This window comes from Oryctolagus cuniculus, chromosome 12, assembly GCF_964237555.1.
Source record: "Oryctolagus cuniculus chromosome 12, mOryCun1.1, whole genome shotgun sequence".
Lineage (NCBI taxonomy): Eukaryota > Metazoa > Chordata > Mammalia > Lagomorpha > Leporidae > Oryctolagus > Oryctolagus cuniculus.
In genome coordinates this window covers 1,782,743-1,810,379 of record NC_091443.1, presented here as the reverse complement: position 1 = coordinate 1,810,379, position 27,637 = coordinate 1,782,743, and the positions used below count along the sequence as shown (strand labels likewise).

Sequence of the window (27,637 nt, the reverse complement as noted above, 5' to 3'; positions counted from 1 at the left end):
GGTTACCGCTGATATGGACGGCCACCGGCTGGGTTAGCATGGTGTCGGTATCGCTACCAATTACCACTGATTCGGCCTAGCATATTATCACTATATTAATTATCACCAATATCGATGAGCGTAATATTAATTATCACTAATATTAATTACCACCCATATTAATTAGCACCATATTATCACTGTATTAATTATTGCTAACATGAATTATCACCAATATTGATTAGCATAACATTAATTATCACTAATATTAATTGCTACCAGTAGTAATTAGCATCATGTGCCACTCGCATTATATTAATGTTAATTATTACTAAAATTAATTATGATCACAAATGTAGGAGAAGGAGTTCATGGAGCATGTGGGTGCGGGAGCAGCCCCCCCGGAAGGGATTCAGAGCAGCCCCCGGCCTGCCCCCCCAACCCACCCCAACGTCCACCCCACCCTGCCCCCACCCCTGCTATGCCCAGCTGGGAACGCCGACCCAACGGCACCAGGGGCCTGAGAGTCTCAGCAGCCCCTCCCCCACTCGGTCATTTCCATTGGTTGAAGCCCGGTGGGACGTGTGACCTTCCTGTCCACCTATCCCGGTGGCCCTGTCGCCACCTGGAGCCGTCCCTGTGGGAAGGTGGGGAGGCTGTTTGATCTAGACTTGGTGAGACAGAGCTCAGGACAGGAATCCCAGCTCGGGGCCCACGGCTGAGTCCCCTGCAGTCGTCAGCGGGGGCTCGGGGGCGGCTGGGACTGGAGGGGTCCTGCCTGGCCAGGGCAAGACAGGCACGGGTGTGGGAGTGAGCCAGGCCTGCTCTGTGCACGCTGGGGCCCCCTCAGCGCCTCTCCACGGTGTGGGTGGGATTTTTAGCAGTGTTTCTTTCATAAATTGGTTGTGTGGCTACAGTCTGCTTAGCCATTTATCTCACTGTAGGGGATTCGATTCTCTCCCTCCCTCTCTTTTCCTGTCTCTCTCCCTCCCTCCTTGCTGCTTCTCTTTTCATATTATTATTTTTTATATTTATTTTATTTATTTGAAAGACAGTTACAGAGAGAGAGAAAGAGAGAGAGAGAGAGAGAGAGGGAGAGGGAGGTCTTCCATTTGATGATTCACTTCCCAATTGGCTACAACTGCTGGAGCTGTGCCGATCTGAAGTCAGGAGCCAGGAGCTTCTTCCGGGTCTCCCATGTGGGTGCAGGGGCCCAAGGACTTGAGCCATCTTCCACTGCTTTCCCAGGCCATAGCGGAGAGCTGAATAGGAAGAGGAGCAGCCGGGACTAGAACTGGTACCCATATGGGATGTCGGCGCTTCAGGACAGGGTTATAACCCGCTGCTTTAACCGGCCCCTCTCTTTTTCTATTATAAATACTGCAGAAGCAAATGTTCTTACAATGTTGATTATTTACTCTGCTCTCATTATTTCCTTGGGACACAAACTCAGAGGACAAAGTATCCAGGAGAGTCAGAGGGCTTGCGCATGGAAGAAGCCTTGATGGTTGATGGCAGACGGTGCTAGCTGCCGCTGGGACCAGCAGTTCGCGGGTGCGCGAAGCCGCCACCCCCAGCACGGCCTCTTCCCTTGCTGTTGCCTCTTCCAGACGCGTTGGAGAGAAACGGGGAGTTGGAGTCGGTTTGTTTCACAGCTCAGAGGCCGACAGGGATGAGCAGAGAGTGGAGGAAGATTCTCACCTGCACCTCTTGTCTGTCTGCCTTCGGCGTTTACGCTCTGTGGGCGCCAGCACCACCGTCTTCCAGAATGTTCTCATCCCGACAGAGGCTCTGCGCCCCCCGTCCCCGAGGTGTCCCCTGCTCTGCTCTGCGTGTCCCAGTCTGGCTCTTCCAGGCCCTGGACGTGCGTGCAGTCGCACAGCGTGCGGCCTCCTGGCTGGACACCTTGTCCACGCTGAGGCCGGGCTCAGAACCTGCCTTGTTTCCGGGGCTGAATGGCGTGCGTCTCACCGCGGGAGTGCACCTTGGCTTCCCCAGGCACGCCTGCTCACTGTGAAGACGGCGTGCAAGGATCTGCTCAGGTCCCTGCTTTCAATTCTTTTTAAAACAGATTTCTGTGTTTTATTGATTTGCAGGGCAGTGACCGAGAGAGAAACCGAGGCAGGGTCTCGCCTTTCCTCTCACCCCGAGACCCGGAGCCCAGGGAGCTGCCAGGCTCCAGGGGTGTTTGCTGGGAGACCGGCACTTCTTGGTCACTGCCCTGGAAAGGGGCTGAGCACCTCGCCAGGGGACCCCTCCCCTGCCTCGAGCCAGGTGTGCTGAGTGGGGCCGGGAGTGGCCTGCCGGAGTGTCTTAGGGTCTCCTGTCTGGACGCCTTTGTGTTTCCTGCAGTGGGATAAGGTGGTGACCCCGGAACTTGGCACATGCCCACTTGGTAAGTTGGCAGAAGGTGAAAAAAGCAGAGTCAAACAGTTCTATTCAGAGGGACCCTCAGGACTAGGAAGTCCAAGAGTGTGGCAAGGAAGCCTGCAGCCCCCACGGCCAGCTGCACACAGAAGCCCCTTCCTGCTGGTCCTCGGGCAGCCTACAGCTGTGGGCCACCGAGTTGCACGGACACCTGGGTGGATAGGCCCCAAGCAGCCCCAGCTGGGTCCTGTGCAAACCTCGTGTGCTCCGAGCTTCGGTTCCCTGCAGGCTGACCGGGTAGAGGCGTGAGTGACAGCGGCTGGCCTCCCAGGACTGCTGGGACTGACACCTGCAGCGGAGTGGACACACAGCCCGGCCTCCGGAGTGCAGTGTCTGGACAGGGCAGCGTGCAGGGCCGTGCAGTGTGGAGCTGTGGCATGTGGAGCCGACTCCATGGAGGAGGAAATGTGGCAGGCGTAAGGGGGAGGACCAGCCATGCACACGGGAGACGCGGAGGGTGTGTGGGTGAGACAGCGCGTGCTGAGGCCTGGCGAGACAACACGGGGCCCTGGGGATGTGGGCGGCATGGCTGGATCCTCTGTGCTCTGCTTGGCTGCCTCTCTGACGTCCAGGCCGTGGAAACTTCTAGATTTTGCCTGTGTGGACTGTCCCTCTCCCCACATGTCCGCTCCAGGTCTCCCGCACCCCTCTTTGCTGGGCTGTTCTCTGTCCCTGCTCTGAGTCCCGCCTTCTCCCACCCCAGGCTGTGCTTCCGCCTGCACGCAGCCCCCTCTCTGCCCCACTTCCAGCTCCGTTTCCCCCTCCCCACCGTCGCTCTCCTTTCCAGATGCCTTGTTATTGCTGATGCTGATGAAGCAAGATCAATCTCACGCTGACCAGCACAACACACCTGACCACGGCTGTGGGAACGAGCCTTTTAGGAACGTGACCACGGCTCCGGAAAGGACTTGCCCTGTCAGACCGGGAGCGGCCGGCTCGGAGGAGGCAGAGACCGCGGCATCAAACCGGGCGAGAGACAAGTCCGGAGTCAGCCAGCACCGAGGGCGACTGCTGGTGCCTGAGACGCAGTCTCGGAGCTTGAGGGAGACGCTGCGGGCTCCAGGGGTGGCCCAGGGGGACGAGGACAGGAGGGGAGACCACAAACGAAACAGAGCAAACGTGCTTCGCTCTGAGCCAGGCAGATCCGGTTCTCAACCCCACGCGTGAACTTGGTGCAGGAACTGGGCTGTCGTGCGGATGCACAGGGCACCCGGGTGCTCGGGGTCATTCCAGAGCGGGCAGGGGCTCAGGGTCCCTGGAGGACTCCTCTTTGAGGCCCGTGGGAAGACCCCTTCCCATCAGCTGACAATAACGCTTGGCGTCTCAGGTCCCGAGGCCAGCTGGTGCGGCCTCTGCCTGTGTGCAGTCGCCTCTGTGGGGCCCCGACGGACGAGGAGCGGCTCCGTGGAGGAGACCTGGAGCCCGAGAGTCACACAGGCCTGGCCCAGCTGATGCCTAATGACCTGTGTGACCCTAGGGAGTGACCGACACTTCCTGAGCCTGGGATTCTTATTATTTTATTTTATTATTTGTAAGATGTGTTTATCTGAAAGAGTGACAGAGAGAGAGGGAGAGACAAAGAGATCTGCCATCCACTGGTTCATTCCCCAAGTGGCCACAATGGCTGGGGTGGGGCCAGACTGAAGCCAGGGACCTGGAACTCCATCTGGGTCTCCCAGGTGGGTGGCAGGGGCCCAAGTACTCTGGCTGTCTGCCACTGCTTCCCCAGGTGCATTAGAGGGAGCTGGACAGGAAACAGCAGCCAGGACCTGAACCGGCACTCTGAGGGGGGAGCTCACATTGCAGGCAGGGGCACCACAGCACTGGCCCCAGCCTAGGATTCTGGAGTTGATAGGGACCCTCGGTTGATAGGGACGGGACACCCCGGGAATGAATTCACGCGTTTGCTCTGACACATCCTTGGCCCTCCAAGGACAGCTTTTCCAGCTCTCTCCCAGCGACCAGGTGCCCAGCGACACGGTGTGATCCTGGCCCCTGCCGTCTGAGGCCACGCAAATGCCAGAGGTTACAGGCTCAGCCCCGTGAGGCTTCCCCTGCGTCAGGCACCAGAGGCAAGGCCCAAGGCTCACTTGGGACCAACAGCTCTAAACTTGGGGTCCCTACAGCACCCCTACGCCAGCCCAGTAATTTGTAGGGATGACTCCCGGAGCTCAGACGAGCACTGTGCTATGAGTAGATTATTGAAAAGGAGCCAACCAGGAACCCGCAAAGGAAACGGGGACGAGGGAGGGGCGAGGGAGGGGCATGGGGCTTCCATGTGCCTCCTGGGCTCTGTCCCGCCCCCAGCACAGGAACTCTGACTCTCGTTCAAGAACCCAACAGAATCCTACAGAATCTTCCACTCACGGAATCCTACAGGACCTTGCACTCGTGGACTCTATACAGAATCCAACAGAATGTCACAGAATCTTACAGAGCTCCATCTGCAGCCCCTCCCCTCCCGGAGGCCACTGGTGGGCCTGCAAGTCCAGCCCCCCAGGGACTGAGCTGTCCTGGGAGCAGTCCCGTGGCCTGCAGCCCGAGCCCACGGCTGCGAGGCGACTCCTTGAACCGGGCGAGGTAGTGCTATCAGAGAGCGCCGAGGGCTTTAGGGACAAAGACCGACTGTGAGGCTGCTCAGAAAGTCTGTGGAGAATGGAATTAAAAGATTCATTTATTTTGATGCAAAATGTTTGAAATCGTGCATCGCTTTTTCTCACAGCCACGCTGCCAAGAACGTTTAGAGGTAGCTGTGTGTTTTTTTAAAAGATTTATTTATTTATTTGAAAGGTAGAGTTAGAGAGGCAGAAGTGGAGACAGAGAGAGAGAGAGGAAGAGAGGTCTGCCATCCACTAGTTCACTCCCCAAATGGCTGCAATGGCCAGAGCTGTGTCAATCTGAAGCCAGGAGCCAGCAGCTTCTTCCAGGTCTCCCACGCAGGTGCAGGGGCCCAAGGACCTGGGCCATCTTTTACTGCTTTCCCAGGCTGCATCAGAGAACTGGATTGGAAGTGGAGCAGCCGGACTTGAGCTGGTGCCCACTGGGATGCCGGTACTGCAGGTGGTGGTTTGACCAGTTACGCCACAGCATTGGCCCTGCGGTGTTTCATTTCAGTATCAGAGGGTGGTGGTTTAGGTGTCGACTGCCCCAGGGGTTCCTGTGCTGGAGGCGTGGTCCCTGGTTCTGTCTGTGTCCTGGGTGGGGTCTGTGTGCTGGGTGGGGTCTGTGTCCTAGGTGCGGTCTCTGTCCTGGGTGCGGTCTCTGTCCTGGGTGGGGTCTCTGTCCTGGGAGGGGTCTCTCTCCTGAATGTGGTCTGTGTGCTGGGTGGGGTCTGTGTGCTGGGTGGGGTCTGTGTCCTGGGTGGGGTCTGTGTGCTGGGTGCGGTCTGTGTCCTGGGTGGGGTCTGTGTGCTGGGTGGGGTCTCTGTCCTGGGTGGGGTCTCTGTCCTGGGTGGGGTCTGTGTCCTGGGTGGGGTCTGTGTGCTGGGTGGGGTCTGTGTCCTGGGTGGGGTCTGAGTGCTGGGTGGGGTCTCTGTCCTGGGTGGGGTCTGTGTCCTGGGTGGGGTCTGTGTCCTGGGTGCGGTCTGTGTCCTGGGTGGGGTCTGTGTCCTGGGTGCGGTCTGTGTGCTGGGTGGTTCTGTGTGCTGGGTGGGGTCTCTGTCCTGGGTGGGGTCTGTGTCCTGGGTGCGGTCTGTGTGCTGGGTGGGGTCTCTGTCCTGGGTGGGGTCTGTGTGTTGGGTGGGGTCTGTGTGCTGGGTGGGGTCTGTGTCCTGGGTGGGGTCTGAGTGCTGGGTGGTTCTGTGTGCTGGGTGGGGTCTGTGTCCTGGGTGGGGTCTGTGTCCTGGGTGGGGTCTGTGTGCTGGGTGGGGTCTGTGTCCTGGGTGGGGTCTGTGTGCTGGGTGGGGTCTGTGTGCTGGGTGGGGTCTGTGTCCTGGGTGGGGTCTCTGTCCTGGGTGGGGTCTGAGTCCTGGGTGGGGTCTGTGTCCTGGGTGGGGTCTGTGCGCTGGGTGGGGTCTGTGTCCTGGGTGCGGTCTGTGTGCTGGGTGGGGTCTGTGTCCTGGGTGGGGTCTGTGTGCTGGGTGGGGTCTCTTTCCTGGGTGGGGTCTGTGTCCTGGGTGCGGTCTGTGTGCTGGGTGGTTCTGTGTCCTGGGTGGGTCTGTGTGCTGGGTGGGGTCTCTGTGCTGGGTGGGGTCTATATGCTGGGTGGGGTCTGTGTCCTGGGTGGGGTCTGTGTGCTGGGTGGGGTCTGTGTCCTGCGTAGGGTCTCTGTCCTGGGTGGGGTCTGTGTCCTGGGTGCGGTCTGTGTGCTGGGTGGTTCTGTGTCCTGGGTGTGGTCTGTGTGCTGGGTGGGGTCTGTGTCCTGGGTGGGGTCTGTGTGCTGGGTGGGGTCTGTGTGCTGGGTGGGGTCTGTGTGCTGGGTGGGGTCTGTGTCCTGGGTGGGGTCTGTGTGCTGGGTGGGGTCTGTGTCCTGGGTGGGGTCTGTGTGCTGGGTGCGGTCTGTGTCCTGGGTGGGGTCTGTGTGCTGGGTGGGGTCTGTGTCCTGGGTGGGGTCTGTGTGCTGGGTGGGGTCTGTGTGCTGGATGGGGTCTCTGTCCTGAGTGTGGTCTGTGTCCTGGGTGGGGTCTGTGTGCTGGGTGGGGTCTGTGTGCTGGGTGGGGTCTGAGTCCTGGGTGGGGTCTCTGTCCTGGGTGGGGTCTGTGTCCTGGGTGGGGTCTGTGTGCTGGGTGGGGTCTGTGTCCTGGGTGTGGTCTGTGTGCTGGGTGGTTCTGTGTGCTGGGTGGGGTCTGTGTGCTGGGTGGGGTCTGTGTCCTGGGTGGGGTCTGTGTGCTGGGTGGGGTCTGTGTCCTGGGTGGGGTCTGTGTGCTGGGTGCGGTCTGTGTCCTGGGTGGGGTCTGTGTGCTGGGTGGGGTCTGTGTCCTGGGTGGGGTCTGTGTGCTGGGTGGGGTCTGTGTGCTGGATGGGGTCTCTGTCCTGAGTGTGGTCTGTGTCCTGGGTGCGGTCTGTGTCCTGGGTGGGGTCTGTGTGCTGGGTGGGGTCTGAGTCCTGGGTGGGGTCTCTGTCCTGGGTGGGGTCTGTGTCCTGGGTGGGGTCTGTGTGCTGGGTGGGGTCTGTGTCCTGGGTGTGGTCTGTGTGCTGGGTGGTTCTGTGTGCTGGGTGGGGTTTGTGTGCTGGGTGGGGTCTGTGTCCTGGGTGGGGTCTGTGTGCTGGGTGGGGTCTGTGTGCTGGGTGGGGTCTGTGTCCTGGGTGGGGTCTGAGTGCTGGGTGGGGTCTCTGTCCTGGGTGGGGTCTGTGTCCTGGGTGGGGTCTGTGTCCTGGGTGCGGTCTGTGTCCTGGGTGGGGTCTGTGTCCTGGGTGCGGTCTGTGTGCTGGGTGGTTCTGTGTGCTGGGTGGGGTCTCTGTCCGGGGTGGGGTCTGTGTCCTGGGTGCGGTCTGTGTGCTGGGTGGGGTCTCTGTCCTGGGTGGGGTCTGTGTGTTGGGTGGGGTCTGTGTGCTGGGTGGGGTCTGTGTCCTGGGTGGGGTCTGTGTGCTGGGTGGGGTCTGTGTGCTGGGTGGGGTCTGTGTCCTGGGTGGGGTCTCTGTCCTGGGTGGGGTCTGAGTCCTGGGTGGGGTCTGTGTCCTGGGTGGGGTCTGTGTGCTGGGTGGGGTCTGTGTCCTGGGTGCGGTCTGTGTGCTGGGTGGGGTCTGTGTCCTGGGTGGGGTCTGTGTGCTGGGTGGGGTCTCTTTCCTGGGTGGGGTCTCTGTCATGGGTGCGGTCTGTGTCCTAGGTGTGGTCTCTGTCCTGGGTGCGGTCTCTGTCCTGGGTGGGGTCTGTGTGCTGGGTGGGGTCTCTGTCCTGGGTGGGGTCTCTGTCCTGGGTGTTGTCTGTGTCCTGGGTTGGGTCTCTGTCCTGGGTGGGTCTGTGTCCTGGGTGGGGTCTGTGTGCTGGGTGTGGTCTCTGTCCTGGGTGGGGTCTCTGTCCTGGGTGGGGTCTCTGTCCTGGGTGGGGTCTGTGTCCGCCAGTGCTCCTGGTCTGGGGGAGCCTGATAATGACTTGATAGTAAGGTGTGATAGAATGGGTGGAGGGTGTGGCAGTGCTGTTGTTAACTCTAGGTCTGTGTTGGGACCGGCCTCGGGGGCGTGGTCTGTTCTGGCTGAGGGTGTAGGGGGCTTGCGTGGGGAAGAGGGTGTCTGAGCTATTTGGTGGAAGGTGTGTCTTCTCTGGGCACACGGGGAGGAATGTGGAAGAGGGAGGGTGCCTGCGGGGGCATCTGCAGGTGGGGTCAGGGCCCCGCGGGCTGGTGGTGCGTTGGGGGATGGTGGGGGGAGGGGCTCGTGCTGGCGGCTGGGCCGGGATGCCCGGGATTCGCCCTGGCAGTGGCACAGTTAAAGGGGAGGCCCGGGGCTGCCGACCACCTCGCGTTAGGGGAAGGGGGCAAATGACTTCCTTCGGCTCCTTCCCCACTTACTGCCTCAGACACGGTGGTTTTTCCTGTCCAAGCTGCAGCTCTGCCCTGGCTCCCGGGGGCTGCTGAGTCCACGGCGTCTGCGGAGACTCCGTCTGGGGGCTGTGGGGAGGCTCTGTGTGCCGCCCCCGGCTCCCGTGCTTCCTGGCAGGCTCTGGCTACCGCTGGCTTGTAGAAGCCTCACCCGTGTCCTCCCTGCCTGTGCCTGTGGGCAGCGGCCTCTTGGATGGGCTAGGCCACCCTAATGACCTCACCTTAGTTACTGACATCCATGATGATTCTATTTCCAAATAAGGTCCCATTTCAAGGAGGGGGGTTAGGACTTCCACGTAGGAGCCCTGGGCGCCCTTCAATCCCTTGCGCCCTCTCAGCATGGGGGCCCGCCTGTCAGTCACAGCTTCTGGTGCAAGCCCGGAGCCATGTCGGCAGGTGAGCGGGAAGGGGAGGGTCTCCAGGAGATGACACTCCCGGGAAGGAGAGGCAGACGAGAGCCATGCGCCCAGGGAGCAAACGGCCGGGGCTGCTGCGGCCGAGTCCTGAGTACCGCCCCCACCATGTCCTGAGCACCACAGCACCTGGGAGGCAGGGCATGGCCCCTGCACCTGGGAGGTGGGGCGTGACCCCTGGACCTCAGGGGCCGCCCCACAGAGCTGGCAGCCCTGCCCCGTGGCTCACCAGCTATGTAGAGGCTGGGGACAGACGCTCTGAGCGTGACTCGTGTCTTGGGGGCTTGCGGGTCCACTCATGGTCGGGGCTTGGCTCAGCTCCTGGCTCAGCTCCAGGAGAGAGCAGTGTGGACACTCGGCGCCCTGTCTGCTCCGTGGATCTCTGCCCCGATGTTCGTAATCTCTCTGCTGGTGGAAGGGGTGCTCCCAGAGAGGTGGGCACCGTGGCATCTCCCTTGCAACACCGTGACGGGTCTCAGGTAACAGCACCTCTCAGCAAACCTAACCCTGGTGGAGGACATCGGCCTGGGCAAGGAAGCAGCACCCGCACCTCAGGTAGGAGCCGTCGCTGGGCGAGTGCGTGGCGAGCCCCTGTGTGCTCACAGCCCACGCGGGAGGGGGCGTGGCACGCAAAGCCCCTCCTGAGCCAGTGGTCAAGTCTGCTCGCTCTTGCAAGCTGTTCTTGGGTTTTCAATGTGATTGACAGCCACAGGGCATCTGTACTTTTTAACCCTGACACAGTGCTGTCCTCAGCCTCAAAGACAAGGGCTTTTAAAAGCTGTGACCAAGCTCAGGCCTGGGGGCCCTTCCCAGATCTAACTCCCCGGCTTGGCCGGCTGGAGGGACTTCCACTTTGATTTCTCAACCAGACTCCGACTTCTCAGTTAGCAAGGTCCATGTGACATTTGCTTCTTTGAGTTTTTGTTCTTTGCCATCAAAAGGGTAGAGCAGGGTCAGATTCAGGTGGGCCTGGCGTCGCTGATTCAGGTCAATCTAATAAAAAGCCACGCGCTCTGTTCTCGCTTTAGGAAACGGGAGGTAGCAGTGCCCGCTCTCTCCCAGGGCAGAGAGGCTCAGGGGCTCCCGTGGGGGGCGGCGGGGCCCAGGTTCCCCGGATCCGTGTGCAGCCTCCGCCGGCAGAGGTTCTGCACCGAGAAGCCGCTCGCTCCCGGCGGGCAGAGCAGGGAACCGTGTGTCCGCCATTTGTTCTCGTTAGGACGGGCGCGGCAGAAGCCAGCGGCTGTCGTGTCAGCCCCGGGGGGGGGGGCAGCCTCAGTGCACAGCGAACAAGCAGCAAGTTTTCCTCCACGAGCCCGGGGTCCCCCTGTGCCCTCCCCTTCTCCCTGGGCTGCAGAGCTACCGCCCAGGCCGTGGGGCCACACCCTTGCTTGGGGGGGGGGCTCAAGGCTTTGATGGCCACCTGAAACTTTTCTGTTTGCAAATTCCTTTTCTTGTTTAAAAGATTTATTTTGCTTACTTGAAAGGCAGAGTTACGGAGGTGGGGTAGGAGAGAGAGAGAGACACCTTTCATTCACTAGTTCAGTCCCCAAATGGCCACAACAGCCAGGGTGGGCCAGACGGAAGCCAGGAGCCAGGAGCTTCTTCTGGGTCTCCCACGTGGGTGCAGGGGCCCAAGCACTTGGCCCATCTTCCGCTGATCTCCCAGGTGCATTAGCAGGGAGTTGGATCAGAAGTGGGGCAGCCGGGACTTGAACCATGTGGGATGCTGGCAGTGCAGGCATCCGCTCTACCCGCTACTCCACAGTGCCTGCCCCTTGCAGAGTCTTTTCTCAGCCAGAAAGAAGGGCAGGGGCTGGGTGGAGCCAGGCTCCCGGGGGGGGGGGGGACGGTGGGTTTGGTGTGAACTGGCAAACAGCGCCCTGTGTTGGATCCAATGCGGACTGGTGTCGGGGGAGGTGCTTTTTGCGTGTGATTGGCGGTCACATCGCGTGGGCTGAGGCAGGTGTCACTGCTTCTTCCAGCCACCAAAGGCCTGGAGGGGGAGACCCGGGTGTCCCTAAAAGGGAGCAGTTCTCAGGCCTGCGGCAAACCATGGAAGCAAGACCGCCTGCTCCGGTGGCCGCTGCTCCGTGGGCCTCACACCCAGCTCCAGCTCGGCACCCTCAGCCTGCCGGGGTCTCCGCCTCTGCCTGCCCAGCCGGAGCTGGACCTGCTCCCTCCCTCCCCCAGAGCCTGTGACTCCTCCTGAAAATCACTGCGTGGGGAGGCATTGGCCCCAGCAGTGAAGACGCTGGGTAACACACCCACAGCCCACAGCCCACGGCCCACAGCCCACAGCCCATGGCCACAGCCCACAGCCCACGGCCCACAGCCCATAGCCCACGGCCACAGCCCATAGTCCATGGCCCACAGTCCACAGCCCACGGCCCACAGCCCACAGCCCACAGTCCATGGCCCACAGCCCACAGTCCATGGCCCACGGCCCACAGCCCACGGCCACAGCCCACGGCCCACGGTCCACGGCCCACAGCCCACAGCCCACGGCCACAGCCCATAGTCCATGGCCCACAGTCCACAGCCCACAGCCCACAGCCCACAGCCCATGGCCACAGCCCACGGCCCACAGTCCACAGCCCACGGCCCACAGCCACAGCCCATATCCACGGCCCACAGTCCACAGCCCACGGCCCACGGCCACAGCCCACAGTCCACGGCCCACGGCCCACGGCCACAGCCCATAGTCCATGGCCCACAGCCCATGGCCCACAGCCGAGTGTCTGGGTTTGACTCCCGGCTCCAGCTCCCGACTCCGACTTCTGTCCATGCAGACCCGGGGAGGCAGCAGCGATGGCACAGGGGTTGGGGTCCCTGCCGCACACGTGGGAGACCTGGACTGAGCTCCTGGCTGCTGGCTTTGGTCCCCTGGCCATTGCAGGCATCTGGGAAGGGGATCAGAGGGTGGGCTCCGCGTGTCCTCCTCTCAAGTCAATGGCAGAAAGCAAATCTCTGCTGCCTCCTTCTGCAGGGTCCTGCCGGTCCCTTTGCCTGGCGCCCTCGGCCCCTGCCCAGCTGAGGTGGCTCCTGTGTGTCCTGTGACCAGCGCCCCTGTGAGTCTGAAGTCATGCACACCGCCTTCCTGGCTAGACGCCGTCCTGGCGCACCTCAGAATCAGCCCTGCAGCCCGTCTGGTCCCACTGTGCACACGCCTGGGTTGCTTCTGGCTCCGGAGGCTCCGGACACTCACGTGTGCCCCAGGTAAGGCCGATGTCACTGACGCGGAGCACCACTTTGTGATGTGAGCGCCGTCCCTCTCCACGCTGTGGCACCGCCACACCCCCACCACTCACGCCCGGTGTAGACACAGCGAGCCTTAACCCACTTCCTCTCCTCGTGATCCTGCACTCTCTCCTCTGCTGCCATACACCTCCCAGCCCTGTGCCGGGCAAGTTCCTGCTAGTCCTTGAAGGCCACAGCCCTATCCATGGGCGTGGCCACCTGCCGTGGCTGGCGTGGCTCTTGGTGAGCAGCCGTGTGACCACACTTCCGTTTGGCTGTGGACTCTTCCGAGTCGGCCTCACATCTCTGTCTCCATGTCCTCTTCGCCCAGCGCCACACATGACGCGGGAAGCTTGGTTCATTTTGGCTGACTTTGAATCACAAAGTGGGCGACCTCCTGGTACCGCCGTGGCTGCGGGCCGAGCGTGTGCCCGGTCAGACGGATGTGAGTGTCTGGGCCCCGCGACAGTGCAGTCATTCCCAGTGTGAATTAATAAATCGCAGCCCCAGTCGGCACCCGCGAAGTTTGTTGGACAAATGGCTCGCCCGCGGCCGTAGCTCAATTACACAGACACAGAGGAGCGCGGAGCCTCCCAGACGATCATTTGCAGAGGGCTTTATTTATCGTCTTCTCGCTGGCCCCGCCCAGCGCCTCTTCCTCTGCCCTGTGTGGGTAGCGGAAGGCGGTGACTGCAAAGCTGGGGGCCCGTGTCTCTGATATCCACCAGCAGCCAGCCTGGCACGGTGCTGAGTGGGCTCTGCTTGGTGGGCGGGGGCCTGGGGGAGGGAGGCAGCTGGTGGCTATGCAGGCTGAGATGGATGAACCATCCGGGCGTGCTTCCCTCTGGGGAGTCTGAAGGGACGGCTGAACTGCGTGTTTTTGCCGTGTAAGAGGTGCGTGGAGCGAGGTTGAAGGGAAGGGGCAGGGCTCCCGTGCCCTCCCCGGATGCCACCTCTGGGCACCTCCAAGTGGACGGCAGTCTCTTCCGGGTTTCTCTGGAGCGTTCATGACTGATGATGTCATCGGCACTGGTGATGCACTCAACCTTCAGCCTCCCCCGGGGTGCAGGGTGGAAAGTTCCAGGCCTCTGGTCCTGTGGTTGGTTTCCCTGGCCAGCGGCTCCCATCCTGAGGCTGTCCAGGAGCCCACCAGTGTCCCCTCCCTAGAGCAAGGACGTGCTTGTCACCCGGGATGCCAAGGACCCAGGGGCTCCGTGTGCGGGTTCGTCACCCAGGAAATGGGCAGGGACTTGGGAGCTCCGGGTCAGGAGCGGGGCCAAAGGTCAGCGCCGGAGCTTGTCCTGGCGCCCGTCTGCGAGACTGCCGGAAGCCGTGTCAGGGCCCTGGGGCAGAGCCTCCTGTGGGTTCCTAGGGGCCCGTGGGGTCACGGGGGGCTGCTGGTGGTACAAGCACCCTCCCCGCCCAGTTGTACGAGCAGGATGCTGGAGCAGGTACATGCTGGGAGCTGGGGGCACGGGTGCCAGGACGTCCCCTGGAAGCACAGAGTCACCCTGGAACAGGCCCCGGGTGGGGATTAGCAGGGCCCTCCTCCATGCACCTGCAGTGCCAGTGGCTTCAGCCTCTGCTTCCCTGTGGAGCTGGGACGGGGCCTCCGGAGCCAACGTGCTAAGGCTTACAGGGGACTCTGAACGGGGCCTGTGTTGAAGAACTGCGAAGCTGGACCTGCCCAGGAGGCCGGGGTGGGCCCCCAACGTCCTCTGAGAGCCGCGGCCTCACCCTGGAGCCTCCTCCCCCTGCCTTGTCCTCCCCACCTGCAGCAGTCATGTGAGCTTTCTCCTCAGTACCAGGCACTCTGTGTGCAGGTGTGCTGGCTGTGTGTGCAAGTGTGCACAGGTATACTGGGTACGTGTGCACTGTGTGTGTGCAGGTGTGCTGGGTGTGTGTGTACAGGTGTGCTGGGTGTGTGTGCAGGTGTGCTGGGTGTGTGTGCAAGTGTGCACAGGTGTACTGGGTACGTGTGCAAGTGTGCACTGTGTGTGCGCAGGTGTGCTGGGTGTGTGCAAGTGTGCACAGGTGTACTGGGTACGTGTGCAAGTGTGCACTGTGTGTGTGCAGGTGTGCTGGGTGTGTGTGTACAGGTGTGCTGGGTACGTGTGCAAGTGTGCTGGGTGTGTGTGCACTGTGTGTGTGTGAGTGCGCACTGTGTGTGTAAGTATACTGGGTGTGTGTGCACTCTGTGTGTGTGGGAGTACTGTTTGTATCTGTGCATGTGGGTACTTTCTTGTGTCAAAATCGAATTGTTCTCTGTGTCCTCTTTTATGTTTTAAATTTCAGCAGTAGGCCATAAGCAAATTATACTCTTAAAAAAATAGTAGCATGGGGCTGGCACTGTGGCTCAGTGGGTTAACGCCCTGGTCTGAAGCACCGGCATCCCATATGGGCGCTGGTTCTAGTCCTGGCTGCTCCTTTTCCGATCCAGCTCTCTGCTATGGCCTGGGAAAGCAGGAGAAGATGCCCAAGTCCTTGGGCCCTGCACTCTCATGGGAGACCTGGAGGAAGCTCCTGGCCCCTGGCTTCAGATCAGCGCAGTTCCAGCCGTTGCAGCCAATTGGGGGGTGAACCATCGGATGGAAGACCTCTCTTTTCTCTCTCTCTCTCTCTCTCTTTCTCTCTCTGCCTCTCCTCTCTCTGTGTAACTCTGACTTTCAAATAAATAAATAAATATTTAAAATAGTAGCATATCTATGAGAAATGCATTCATAAAATAAAAACTAAAAAAAAAAAAAAAAAACACAGTAGCATAGCCTTAGGCCCCAGGCAGAATTTTAAGCAGGAGAATATCTCCAGGTTGGGCCGTGCGTGGCTGATCCCAGGCATCCCAGGGCTCCTGTAGCTGAGTCTCGGGTGGGACACAGAGACAGCGAGAGCCAGCGGCCATGGCACGACCTGCAGCTGACACGCTGAGCCGCGCAGACGTCGCTGGAGCGTGGGGATCTGGTTCTGTGCACCTGCTCGCTCCGCTCTGCTCCGTTCTCTGTGGGAACCTCCCCAGCTTGGTGTTCCACATCCAGCGTCCGAATTCTGCGTGCCAGTGTCCCCAGTGCACACTGTGCTGCCCCTGTGCTCCGAGCTGGCGCCGGCGCCCCTGGTGCCCCCATGCCCTCCATACACGGCACGCAGGCTTGGTGTCCCATGTCTTAGCTCCCCAACCTCTGCCTGGTGCTGTGCTGCAGCCAGACGGCCTGGTGTCCACGTGGCCCGGCTCTTCCTGCAGCATGAAGCTTCCCTCCGTGGTGGGTGAAGGTCCCAAGACCTTTCTGAGGCTCACTGCACGTGACAGGTGTGACCCGTGGTGGTCACGGTGGTCACGGGACGACTTCCTGCTCACGACTGTGGTCCTGCTAGTCACAGGCCACACAGGAGAGAGGCTCCGCCTTTGAGGGGCAGTGCTGGGCGGTGGGGAGGGGCCTGTGGCAGTCAGGTCCCTCCCCTCGCTTCATGGCCCCGATCGTAGGGCCTGCTGGACTCCAAGCTTTCACCCATTGTCCACTTGCGAAGCTTCGGTCATTTCCTTTGATGCTGATGTGAGCTTTGCTGCGAGAATCCGGGGGTGTTTGTGACTTGTCCGATGCTGCACACTTTCTTCACGCAGAGTCCAGAGTCACAGCCTTGTGTCGGGGGAGGCGCACGGCGTCCCCCTCCTCACTCTGCCCCTGTGAAATGGAGATAAAATGCCGCATCTCATGGAGCAACTCGGGGCCGTTCATTGTAAGTTCCTAGGAGTGTAGACACACTTAGGACAGTTGCTAGCACTTTTCAAAAAGCATTTGTGTGTTTATCTGAAAACCAGAGTGACAGAGACAGAGAGAGGGAGAGACAGAAAGAGACCTTCCAACTGCTGGTTACGCCTCAGATGGCTGCAACGACTGGGGCTGGGCCAGGCTGAAGTCAGGAGCCAGGAGCTTCTTCCAGGTCTCCCACGCGGGTGCAGGGGCCCAGCACTTGGGCCATGCACTGCTGCTTCCCCAGGTCATTAGCAGAGAGCTGGATTGGAAGTGGTGCAGCCGGGATGTGAACCGGTGCCCACATGGGATGCCGGTGCTGCAGGCCACAGCTTTTCCTGCTACACCACAAGGCTGGCCCCTGTCATTAGTATAGTTAAGCCCAGGGGACCGTGTTGTGAGTTAAAAAGAGGTCCAGTTCCAGAGCCCAGAGGTGAGGAGTTTGGACACAGCCCCCCGGGGCAGGTTCAGGCCCTTGGGGTTCAGTGGGTTCCAGCACGCCGGAGTCTGCTGGGCTCCGCTTCCACTCCGTGAGGCAGAGCCACGGGGCCAGGGCGGTAACTCCAGGCCCCAGAGCTCCCTCTGCAGGGTGCTCCGTGGCGCCGCGGCTGCCTCTGCCCCAGGGTTTGAGCCCCCCCCGCCCCCCCTCCCCCGGGAAAAAGTCCCTCTGGAATGTCAGGTCTGTTTTTCCTGCTCTTTCCCCTGGAAGCAAGTGGGAGATATATGGCCCCTGTAAAACCCCAGCCTTGTTTGGAATTGCTGGTGATTGATTAAGTAATAAAAATGCTTTTAGGACAGGGAGGTAAATCTGCCCACTAATTGCTCTGAGTTTCACGTTCGAACCTGGCTGAAGAGTTGCACTGGACGCCTCTCCCAGGGCTGGCACGGCTGAAAGACACAGACAGATGACGGACGAGCTGACGAGCAGCGTGTGAAACCGGAGACGGACCCGTCCTCCCTCTCGGCGTCAGTTCCCATGCTCATCTGGGGGTGGGCTGGGAGCCAAGTCCCCATGTGGGCTGGTCCAGCTCTCACCCCCTCCCCTCTTTCTGGCACCAAAGTCTAGTTTCTGAGTTGGACTCACAGGGCTGGAGCCGTGGGGAAGTGGAACTTGTGTCCCGGGGCAGGACACACGTGTTCCAGGACAGAGGGACAGGGCACTGGAGAGCCGGGGTTGGCATCCTGAGCCTGGGGGGTGGCGGACATCTGAGGGTCGCAGCTGTCACCAAATCCGTTTTCCGTCTCCACCAGGGGCATCCCTGATGTTGGCAGGGCACGAGACAGGCGGCTGCCCTCCACCTCCCTTGTCCTTCGTGGATGTGGGTGGCCAGAACGTCCCCTGGAGGGGCAGGAGACAGCCCCAGGGAGGGGTGCAGTTGGGGAGGAGCCACAGAAAGGCTAGGGGTGTCTGTGTGTCCCCTGCTGCCTCTCGTGGGGGAGTGGCTGGGGCACGCTGGCCTGGAGGGCTCTCTGATTATCCAGAATATTCCGCCTGGGTACATGGACCTGACAGCGAGTGACTGAGGAAGGCAGAAGGAGGGAGGAGGAGTGGGGTGTTCTTCAGCGTTCTGTCTGCACACAAGGCCCTGGGACAGGCTGTTCCTGAAGGAGGCTTATTTAGCTCAGCACTTTGGAGGCTGAAAAGTCCAGGTGTGCGGTGCAGGCCCTGGTGAGGCCCCGTGGTGGGCCCTGCCTGGGGAGGACGGGTGACCTGGCCACGGGGAGCACGGGGGGGGTGGGGCCAGCCCTCTAGGCCATGGCCATAGCGGCCGACAGGCCTCCCACCCAGCCCCGCCTCCCACAGTCCCTCCCGCCCCCGAGTGACCTTTGCGTGGGAAAGGGCTCAGCCGTGACTTTGGCCCGTGGGGACTCTCGCGGTGTCCTGCGGCCGGCGCGGATGCTGGGGGCACCGCCCTGCTAATGCTGTCGTCTGAGGGTCTGCGGCTGTGGACCAGAGAGGGGCTCTGGGTTTGTGGATCCTCCCGAGTGGGAAACGCACGCATTGCGTGGGGCTGGGGCCCACGGGGCCTGGCTTCCCGTCGGGGTAGCTGCTTCCTCTCTCTCTGCCCGTCTTTCTAGAATACCAGGTGCGGCCATGGCTACACAGACACACGGCAGGAACAACCCTGGCCCCGCCCTCAGGAGCCGTCACTGATGGCCTGAGTGGCCGGGGCTGCTCCTGCGTCCCCTCCGCCCAGCGCCGGGAGGTGCGTGATGGTCCCTGCCCAACGTGCTCTCTGAAGCGCCTCTTCTCTCCCACCCCCCAGGAGTGGCCCAAGCGCTCGCCTCTCCTGGGGCCCTCCAGGCCTCCCCCGGGCCTCCTCCCTCAGGCCGCCTTCGGGCACTTGATGGTTTGGGGGATGCAAATCCACTTCTGAACGCGTCAGTGTACAAGAGCGTGAAAGATGTGGCAGGGCAACCACGCCGAGAGGTTTTTCTCCTCCTCACAGTGGAGCGTGCAGAGCGTCGGTCCCTGAGCGTGTGTGCACAGAGGGCCATTTGGAGCGGATTCTTTTCCAATGTTTCCTTTGGAAGCGGTGATCTGTGGAAGGCGGTGGAGCAGAGCAACACCAGTGCATTGCCAACGCCTGCTCAGCCCGCCAGGGTCACAGCTGGGACTGGCGCCTCTCGGCCTCCCATCCCAGCACTCACAGACAGGCGCAGGACTGGAAGGAAGGGTGCACGCCCAGGCTGGAGGGCACTGGGGCTGCTGTCGGGGGGCCACGAGGCACTCAGACGAGGGCCTTGCGGCGGATTCCAGAAACAGGCTGCGGGAGCCCGTGGGCTGGGCCGGGCACCTGTGCCTGCGGTTGTGGGCGGCACTGCCCAGCTGAGCTGCCTGCTGTTTGTGGCGTCCGGGATGGCCGACTTCAGACCTCGCTGCTCCTGAGCTCTGGACACATGGCTGAGAGATGAGGACGAGGACTTCTGTCGCACAGATCCCGCGGCTGGACCTGTGGCTGGTGGCCACTCTATGGGATGGAGCAGAATACTCCCTTATCGCTACAAGTACCAGGGAAAGCTCCCTGGATCCAGGAAGCGAGAGGGGGGGAGAAATCGGAGGCCAGAGCAGCTGGCGGGATGAACAGAGTTCGAGGACAGCCTGTGGTAGCAGGAAACTCGGCGGCGAGACCCAGGTTTGGGCTGCTCACCGGGAAGCAAGCTCTCGAAGCTGTGAGAGTACCCAAGGACGTCTGTGGCAAGGCTGACGTATTAGCTAGTGTGCAGATGGAGTCACTTACTCCTTAGTTTTATGATCAAAAATGAAAAGAAAAAAAGCACCGGAACTATCGTGTGCTTCCTTGGCGAACACCAGGCCCAGGCGAGGCGCTGCTGCTCCCTCAGGCAGGTGGGGCGAGGGGGGAGGCTGTCGCCGGGGAGGCGTGACCCAGCCGGCCCAATCCAGCAGGGTTTCTCATAACCACTTGCAGAAAGAGAACCCAAGTTCACTGTGGTGGGGGGAGGGCTTTGCTTTACTGGCGCCATGTACCTGTCATAAAAGCACCCTTTTCCATAAAAATCAATGACAACTTAAAATGCACAATAAATGTTACAGCATTAATAAAGCACAGTGAGCATTAAGTCCACTTGACTGCGTGGTGGGCGCTGTTTGTAGCTTGCGTTTCGGGCCCCACCATTTTTCCTACGGCGAGCAAAATGGCCTAGGACAGCTGTCAGGTGGCGTGAGAGGGACAAGACGGGGACAAGGAAAACCCAAGCAGACCTGAGTGTTGTCTTCACACGGTCTGGAGGGACAGGCAGGGTCTCAAGCCTGGGGCCGGCACCCTGCTCTCGGTCACCGCGCAGGCACGCGGCTCCAGCCCTGTGCTGCAAACTCCGCCTCCAGGCTGTGCTCTCCTGCCAGGAGCCCGGCGTCCCGGGCACTGCCCACCCTATACCTGCTGCTTCCAGGCTCCTCCTCCTGCTCTGCTGGGCGTTGCCCTGGGGACGCTGGCGTCCTTCTCCTTCAACAGTCACAGCGTCCAGGGCGTGCAGGGCGAGTTCACTGTGTGGCTCACACGAGTGACTCCCCATCAGAGGCCAAGCTTCAGATCCCTGAGCGTTTGCCCTTCCTTTCAATGATGGTGGCAGTGCCCCGAGCTGTCGCTGTTCAGGACGGGCGGCCGGTTCAGGTGGCCGCAGCGGGCAGCTCGCACGCCCGTTCTCCCCTGTGTGGAGGGGCCCCGGGGAAGAGACCTCTGCCTTCCACTGCCTGGAGAGGAGCTGAGACGGGGAGGGAGGGGGCGGGGATGACCGAGGACCGCTTCCCAGCTGACTGCTGGCACTGCAGGAGCCGGAGACTCCTGGCACCAGCTGTGTCCTCGCACACATGACCCCAGAGGTCACGTCTTTCTCAGGGATCCGGCCCAGTGACCTGAGGGCGTCCTGTGGGCGGCGTGACCCGCGCGCTTCCTCCCCTACTTTCTCCTCTCTGCCTCCTTCGCCTTCTTCCCCATTCCCCCTGGTGAGGGTCTTGCGGAGGGTCTGCCGCTGGCTTTTCTCCCTTGTCAGAATCCCAGCCTGCCCCTGTGGAGGGAGCCCGCTGGTCACCCTGTCCCCAGCTTCCAGCACACGGGTCTATAGTCGAGACCTCGGGACAGCAGATTTCTAGTGCTTGCCGTTAGTAGGCTAATCGGCTCCCAGGGACCCAGCCTGGCCCATATTTAGGCAGCGATAATGGATTGTGCCTTAATTGGTTTTCCCCATTTGGGGGCCGTGGGAACATAATTTCCTCAAATCCTCAGCAGGACGTGGTTAGAACCCTGAATTCTGCGCCAGCCAGCCTGCACGGGGAGGACCCTTCTGGCTCAAAGCGCAGCCGTCTGGCTCCTCTTTCCCTTGAATGGGGGTCTGGGCGTGCCCACGGGTCCTCCTTCCAGGGGCCAACAGTCATGTGGACACATGTGTCAGGCCAGGACAACTGTTGGACGCTGCAGCCACAGGGGACGCGATCTAACCTCCTTGGTTTCAGTGAGCTACTGCAAGGCTTTGTCACTGTCTGTCCCACTGCAAGCAGACTAAAGGGACACGCAGGCGAGCGCGGGCACCTGTGGGAGCGCCTTGAGGGCTGGGCCATCACCTCACAGTGCCTGATGCACAGCTGTGGACGTGAACCCCAAGGAGCCCAGGCTTCCGCAGGACTGGAAGGCCTGTGGGTGCTGGACCAGGGCTGTGCACTCCCTCCTCTGCTGCCTCCGGTGGCTGAAGCCCCTCCGCTCTCATGCCGATGTACCTGGTGTTTCCACCTGAGAGAACTGAGGGGGTGGGCACTCAGGTGGTCAGATTGGTTTTCACTGCCCCCCCCCCCCCGGTCCAGCAGGTGCTGTCACAGGCACCGCTCCTGTCACTCTCACCCAGACGTGGAAACCCAGAGAGGTCAAGAAACACGTTCAGGTGACTGAGCCAGCAAGGGGACCACGTCACGTCCACCAGGGTCACTTCCACCAGGGGTCACGTCCACCAGGGTCACGTCCACCAGAGGTCACCTCCACCAGAGGTCATCTCTACCAGTGGTCACCTCCACCAGGGTCACCTCCAGCAGGGTCACGTCCACCAGGGTCACGTCCACCAGAGGTCACCTCCACCAGAGGTCATCTCTACCAGAGGTCATCTCTACCAGTGGTCACGTCCACCAGGGTCACGTCCACCAGGGTCACCTCCACCAGAGGTCACCTCCACCAGAGGTCATCTCTACCAGTGGTCACCTCCACCAGGGTCACCTCCACCAGAGGTCACCTCCACCAGGGTCACTTCCACCAGGGTCACCTCCACCAGGGTCACCTCCACCAGAGGTCACCTCTACCAGTGGTCACCTCCACCAGGGTCACCTCCACCAGGGGTCACCTCCACCAGAGGTCATCTCTACCAGGGGTCACCTCCACCAGGGGTCACCTCCACCAGGGTCACCTCCACCAGAGGTCACCTCTACCAGTGGTCACCTCCACCAGGGTCACCTCCACCAGGGGTCACCTCCACCAGAGGTCATCTCTACCAGGGGTCACCTCCACCAGGGGTCACCTCCACCAGGGTCACCTCCACCAGGGTCACCTCTACCAGGGGTCAAGTCCAGTAGTGGTCAAGGAGGGGACGGCTGGACACGAGGGCTATGGGGCACCATGTACTCTGCTCTCAAGTGTCAGTTGGCCTGCAGGCTCAGGGGGTGGAGTCTTGGGATGAGTGACAGGTTGTCCGAGACAAGACAGATTTTCCACTTTTGTGGTGTGCCCCAGAAGTAGAACATAATGAGGCCGGTCTGCCGAGGTCAGACAAGTGACAACCGTGTGACGTGCTGCACACGACAGGAGTGGTGGGTGTGGCACCTGCAGGCCTCCAGCAACCCTTCCTGGGCTGGGGGTGTTAAAGTCTGCCTTTCCACTCTAGGTTCTTCTGGAAGCCCCGGGAACCCCTCCCCAGCTCAGAGACAGCCCAAGTGGCAGGTGGCCGTCAGCCCTGCAAGTCCACAGGGGGAGCTCCCCTGGCCCAGTACTGAGTGGCTGGGGCCGGGGCTCTTGCACGTGGACACCCAGGTCTCAGGGCTCCCGCAGGGTCCCATCCTTAATTCTGTGCCAGTGCCCATCGCATTTCACATGAGCTGTGTAGGGGACAGGCACCCAGCCCCCGCAGATGGCTGTAGTCTTCTCTCTCACTTGTGCCACGGCCACCACCACTCCTGTCTAGTGTGGAACATGTCACACGGTTGTCACTTGTCTGACCTCGGCAGACCGGCCTCATTATGTTCTATTTCCGGGTCACACCACAAAAGTGGAAAATCTACCTTGTCTCAGACAACCTGTCACTCATCCCAAGACTCTACCCCCTGAGCCTTCCTTCCCCAGGTTAAGCTCCGCCCTGTCACCACTCCTCAGGGGCTGGGTTTGCAGGTGTTCACTTCCCGGGCGGACTCCAATTCGGCCATTGTGCTCTGGACGGGGAAGGTCAGGGAGAGCTGAAGCCCCCTCGATCCGGGTGGGATGTCTGCCCACAGAGCTTCGCAGAAGCCCCGAGGGTTCAAGAATTCCACTCAGCCAGACCGTGGCTCCTCCTACTGCCTCGTAAAGTTTATGTGTTCAGATGTGGCCGGCCACGAGAGGCAGCGCAGGACAATCAAACCCAGGCTCCGAAAGGAAGGACTCCCTGCATGTCCCTAAAAGTGAAATTGGCACCATAAAACAGTCATGGACTCAAGTCCTCTGTGTGTGTGTGTGTGTGTGTGTGCAGCTTGCAAAGACGTGGTCTCCGCACTCCTGAGGGAGAACCTCAGGAGCCCAGCCGTGCGTGAGTGCGCCTGCGCTGACCGGGACCTCCTGTCTGGGGCAGGCGCTCACCAGTGTCCTGCACCTGCCGCTGGCGCCGCGCCAAGCACATCCCAGGTGTTTCCTGCTGGGGCAGGGCGGGGACTGAGTGGCCTGCCCAGCCAGGATCGCGTAGCTTTCTTCAGAGGGGACCGTGGACCCCGGCAGTGGCATCAGGTGGGCGTTGGACTTCCCTCTGCCTGTCGCCTAGGCTGTCACTCAACTCTTCTGCCGCTGAGTGGGGAACCGGGGTTCTCTTCCTGGGTCCCCGCCACACCAGCTCCCGGGCTGAGCCGGGAGGGGGGCCTGGACCCTGGATCCATCTCTTCCCTCCAGCCCCGTTCCTGCCTGAGATACACCCTGAGTCCCAGGCAACAATGAAGCCCCCTCTGCCAGGTTCCAGAATAAACATTTCGCTATCTGGAAACACAGCCATAGGACGAGAAGAGGAGCAGGGCAGTGGGGTGATGGGGTGCGATTTGTGAGAATTATTTTGTCACTTCATTTAAAGATTTCCTTTCGAGGCACAAGTTCAAGAACTGCAGGCAACGGCTCAGCGTTGTGTCAGGATGGCCACAGGGCTGATTTCTAGTGACCCTGGAGGAGGCGGCCTGGCCGGCACAGGCAGGCGCGAGGTGACGCTCTGTGGGGTGCGTTCCCAGCCCCTCTCAGGACCGCTGCCGGGGTTTCAGCAGGCTGGTGGGCTGCAGACGCCCCCGAGGGCAGCTCTGGGCCACGGCGTTTCCTAGCTTGTGACCTGAATGGGGGTCACTTCGAGGGGTCCTTCCTACACGTGTGCCTGGACACCTCCATGGTTTCCAGACAGGAGCAGGGCCGCTGTGAGCCACGTGGGCAGTCACCGGAAATGCAGCACACGTAGTCTGGGAAAACCCCTGTGCTGTGGACTGGGTGGGCTTCTGCTGACCTTCCACAAAGAAGGAAGGAGCTGGCGCGTCCCCGCGTCATTGCCTCCTCCAGGGCGGACTCAGCTCCCCTACAGTGAACGGTGTTTGGAAGACGACAGGGACACGACTCCCCCATTTGTCCAGAAGCCTCGTGGGGAGGCTGGGAGGGAAGAGCTGCCGGTCTGCAGGTCTGGCCTGCCCGGGTTTGTCCTGAAGAGGCTCAGAGCTGGCTTTGGGTGTCTCCAGATCAGAGCCAGTGACCTCAAAGGGTTTCTCAACCCCAGCAAAAGCGATTTCAGTTCACTGTTTAAGGCGCCAGGTGCCAGGTGCTGCATAGCACCTAGAATGTGGGAAGAGGCGGGCACCACTGACCTAGCGATGCAGGAGAAAGGGCAGCTGCACCTTCCTCGTCCCAGGTGCGTGGGCTGTGTGGGTCGCAGCCCAAAGTCTTCATATGTAGAGCAACTAAACTGCAAACACGTTGTAGCCATGAACTTACTCTGCTCACCCTTGAAGACAAAGGGGACTCGGGGAGGAAGGCTGGGAGCAGGGACGCTCTCGGGTGTACGTTCTTACGGAATCTGAACTGACTCGCATGTGGCTTCCCACACACCCCGGGGTGCACTCAGCACCTGCCCATCTCCCGGGGGCCGGCAGTGACGCTGGGGACCGCTGCTCCTGCACCCCCTTCTCATGGCCCCGGCGGGCTCCCTCTGGCCCTGGTGTGCTTCCAGAATGTTCAGAGAGCTGTCTTCCCCCGCCGCGGTCACGTATCCTGTGAGGTGTGCGGGCTGCACCAGCGCCGGCTCTCCCCCGAGCAGGGAAGCAGGGGTCACCTTTGTGCTGCCGGAGTCCTTGTTCCTGGACCGTGACGACTCCGCGTTGGGAAGCGGACCGGCTTTGCTCACAAGGAGCCTGTGGGAGCGGTGGTGGTGGAAGCGACTCCCATGCACCGGGCAGGTCTCATTTTGACACCTGCTTCTCCACCGAGATCCAGGGGAGGCCCCACTGCTGATTTCTACGGCAAAATCGTGGAGACAGAATGACCAGTGGGCACACTGCCTCCTGCAGGGTGGATGGGACGGGAGTTCCATTGTCTGACCTCACCTCCATGCACTGGGTCATGCTCAGATTCTGGGTCCTGAAGGTATGGGTTCGAATCCCACCTCTGGGCTGTGACTTCTCCGTTTCAAATTGAGAATAAAAACCTCGGTGTCAGGAAGCCCCACACAAGCCTTCTGGGGAAGCCAAACGGGCTGGAGCTTGAGCCCTGTCTTGTAAGATGCCGATTTTCCGAACGTGAGCTTGTATAGTAACAGCAGGAAGATCCACCTCCCGGGCTGGGTAAAGACACCGTATGCTCTGCGTCCGGCACGGGGCCGGCGAGGCTCACTGCATTGCAGTGTACGCGGCTGCTGTTGCAGCGGGCGTTTGAGATTCCAAGAGCGTGCTGGTGGCATTTCAAGACCCTGAGAACCCAGGGGACAGGCACCTCTTACATTTGTCAAGCTGCCTGTGGCCAGCGGCCGCCGAGGACTCAGGGACGAGGCCGGAGCCGGACAGGAGGCAGCCGTCTTGCAGAGCGGCGAAGTCTGCAGACGGCGCCTCCAGCCTGGGAGGGAGGGGAGCTGGGGGAGGCCTCTCCTCTGCCTCGACTGCCTGAAGCCGTCAACACATTGCTGGCTTCTGCCCTGGAACGCTCCAGGTCTCATAGCAAACAAAGCCACTCCTTGACCCGACAGGGGGTTGGGTCTCCTTGTTGACCCTGGGACCTGTCCTTGGCCTCCTGAGTCCAGTCTCAGCAAGAACCCTGCTGGGTGGGTTTGGTGCCTACCCACCGCCCTGGTGTCTGTTCTTACCCTGGACAAGCAGATGAAGTCCCTGGCCTTCACCTTGGTTGCTCACCATCTGTGAGACCCTCCAGCCAGCCTTGACATGTGTTCCTGGCGAACCTCTGTCCATGGAACCCCTGCTGTGGCCCCATGGAGCCTGTCTCTGTCCCAGGACAAGCACCCACCACAGGGACCCTCTCCCACCCAGGTCTTGAACGCGCGTCACGGATGTCGGTCCTGGGCACACGCTGTTTTCGGGAAGTCTGATGTTTGGGTCAGAGATGGCGCCCACCGGCCTGTGGCTGTGCATGTGTGCTGGGGGCCTCCTGGTCCAGGAGACTCAGGAAGAGCCAGGGAGGGGCTGCAGGGAGCCGCGGCCCCCCAGGGTAGAGGCCTGGGGCGGCTCCCGTGTGCTGTTGGACGCCCCCTTCCTCTGGAATCCGCGTTCTCCTCCCTGGCTAACGGAGCTGCAGGAAGAATCTGGGCGCAGCTGCACTCCTTGGGGGTCTGGGTCTGGGGTAGAGGAGGCCCGGGAGGAAGCCGCTTCCTGCAGCCCTGGCTCCTGAGAGCACTCAGGCTGAGCTCGAGCGGTTTCTTTCGCGCTATGGTTTTCTGAGCTCTCGCAAGGCCAAGATTCTTTGATCCAGAAAACTTGATCAGGTTCCTGAACCTTCTCCAAGCCCACCTGTGTGCCTCCCGGTGCTAACACAGAGCCCGGCCCAGCACCTGCCCGCGCCTGCCCACGACCCTGGCCACCCGCATCCCTGTGTGGCCTCGCCTGCCCTGACTTTCTCCCGGGGACTTTCTGCTCACGGCCCCCCCTGCAAAACCCCACTGCAGAGGTCCCCATGCCCGGCGTGCAGGCCCTGACCACAGTCTTCCCCAGGCTCCAGGAGGTGCCCCGAACGGTGTCTCCCTCAGCAAGCCCGGCGCTCACACCGGCGGGGCCCACGGCTCCAGGCTGCGAGCAGGGCGGCCTCGCTGTCTCGGGCTGCGGCTGCCGCTGAACAGCGTCATCAGGGAGCCACAGTGTGTGAGTGTGTGACTGTGCGTGTGTGCGAGTGTGACGGTGTGAGTGTGTGTGTGTGACTGGGGGACTGTGTGTCTGTGTGATTGTGTGAGTGTGGTTCTGTGTTAGTATGATTGTGTCTGTATATTAGTGTGTATGTGAGTGTGTGTGTTAGTGTGAATGTGTTAGTGTGACTGTGTGTGTATGAGTGTGACTGGGGGACTGTGTGTTATTGTGATTGCGTGAGTGATTGTGTCTTAGTGAGTGAGATTGTGTGTGTATGTTAGTGTGATTGTGTGATTGTATGTGAGTATGAGTGTGTGTA

The 27,637-nt window shown here is 61.0% G+C and overlaps 1 long non-coding RNA gene across 1 annotated transcript; it reads left to right on the top strand.

The window, feature by feature from the left end:
- Positions 1-477: 477 nt before the first annotated feature.
- LOC138844510 (uncharacterized) lies at positions 478-5,096 on the top strand. The gene is made up of 2 exons (XR_011380397.1): positions 478-2,871; positions 3,194-5,096. It is a non-coding gene; the product is annotated as an uncharacterized lncRNA (long non-coding RNA).
- Positions 5,097-27,637: the final 22,541 nt, after the last annotated feature.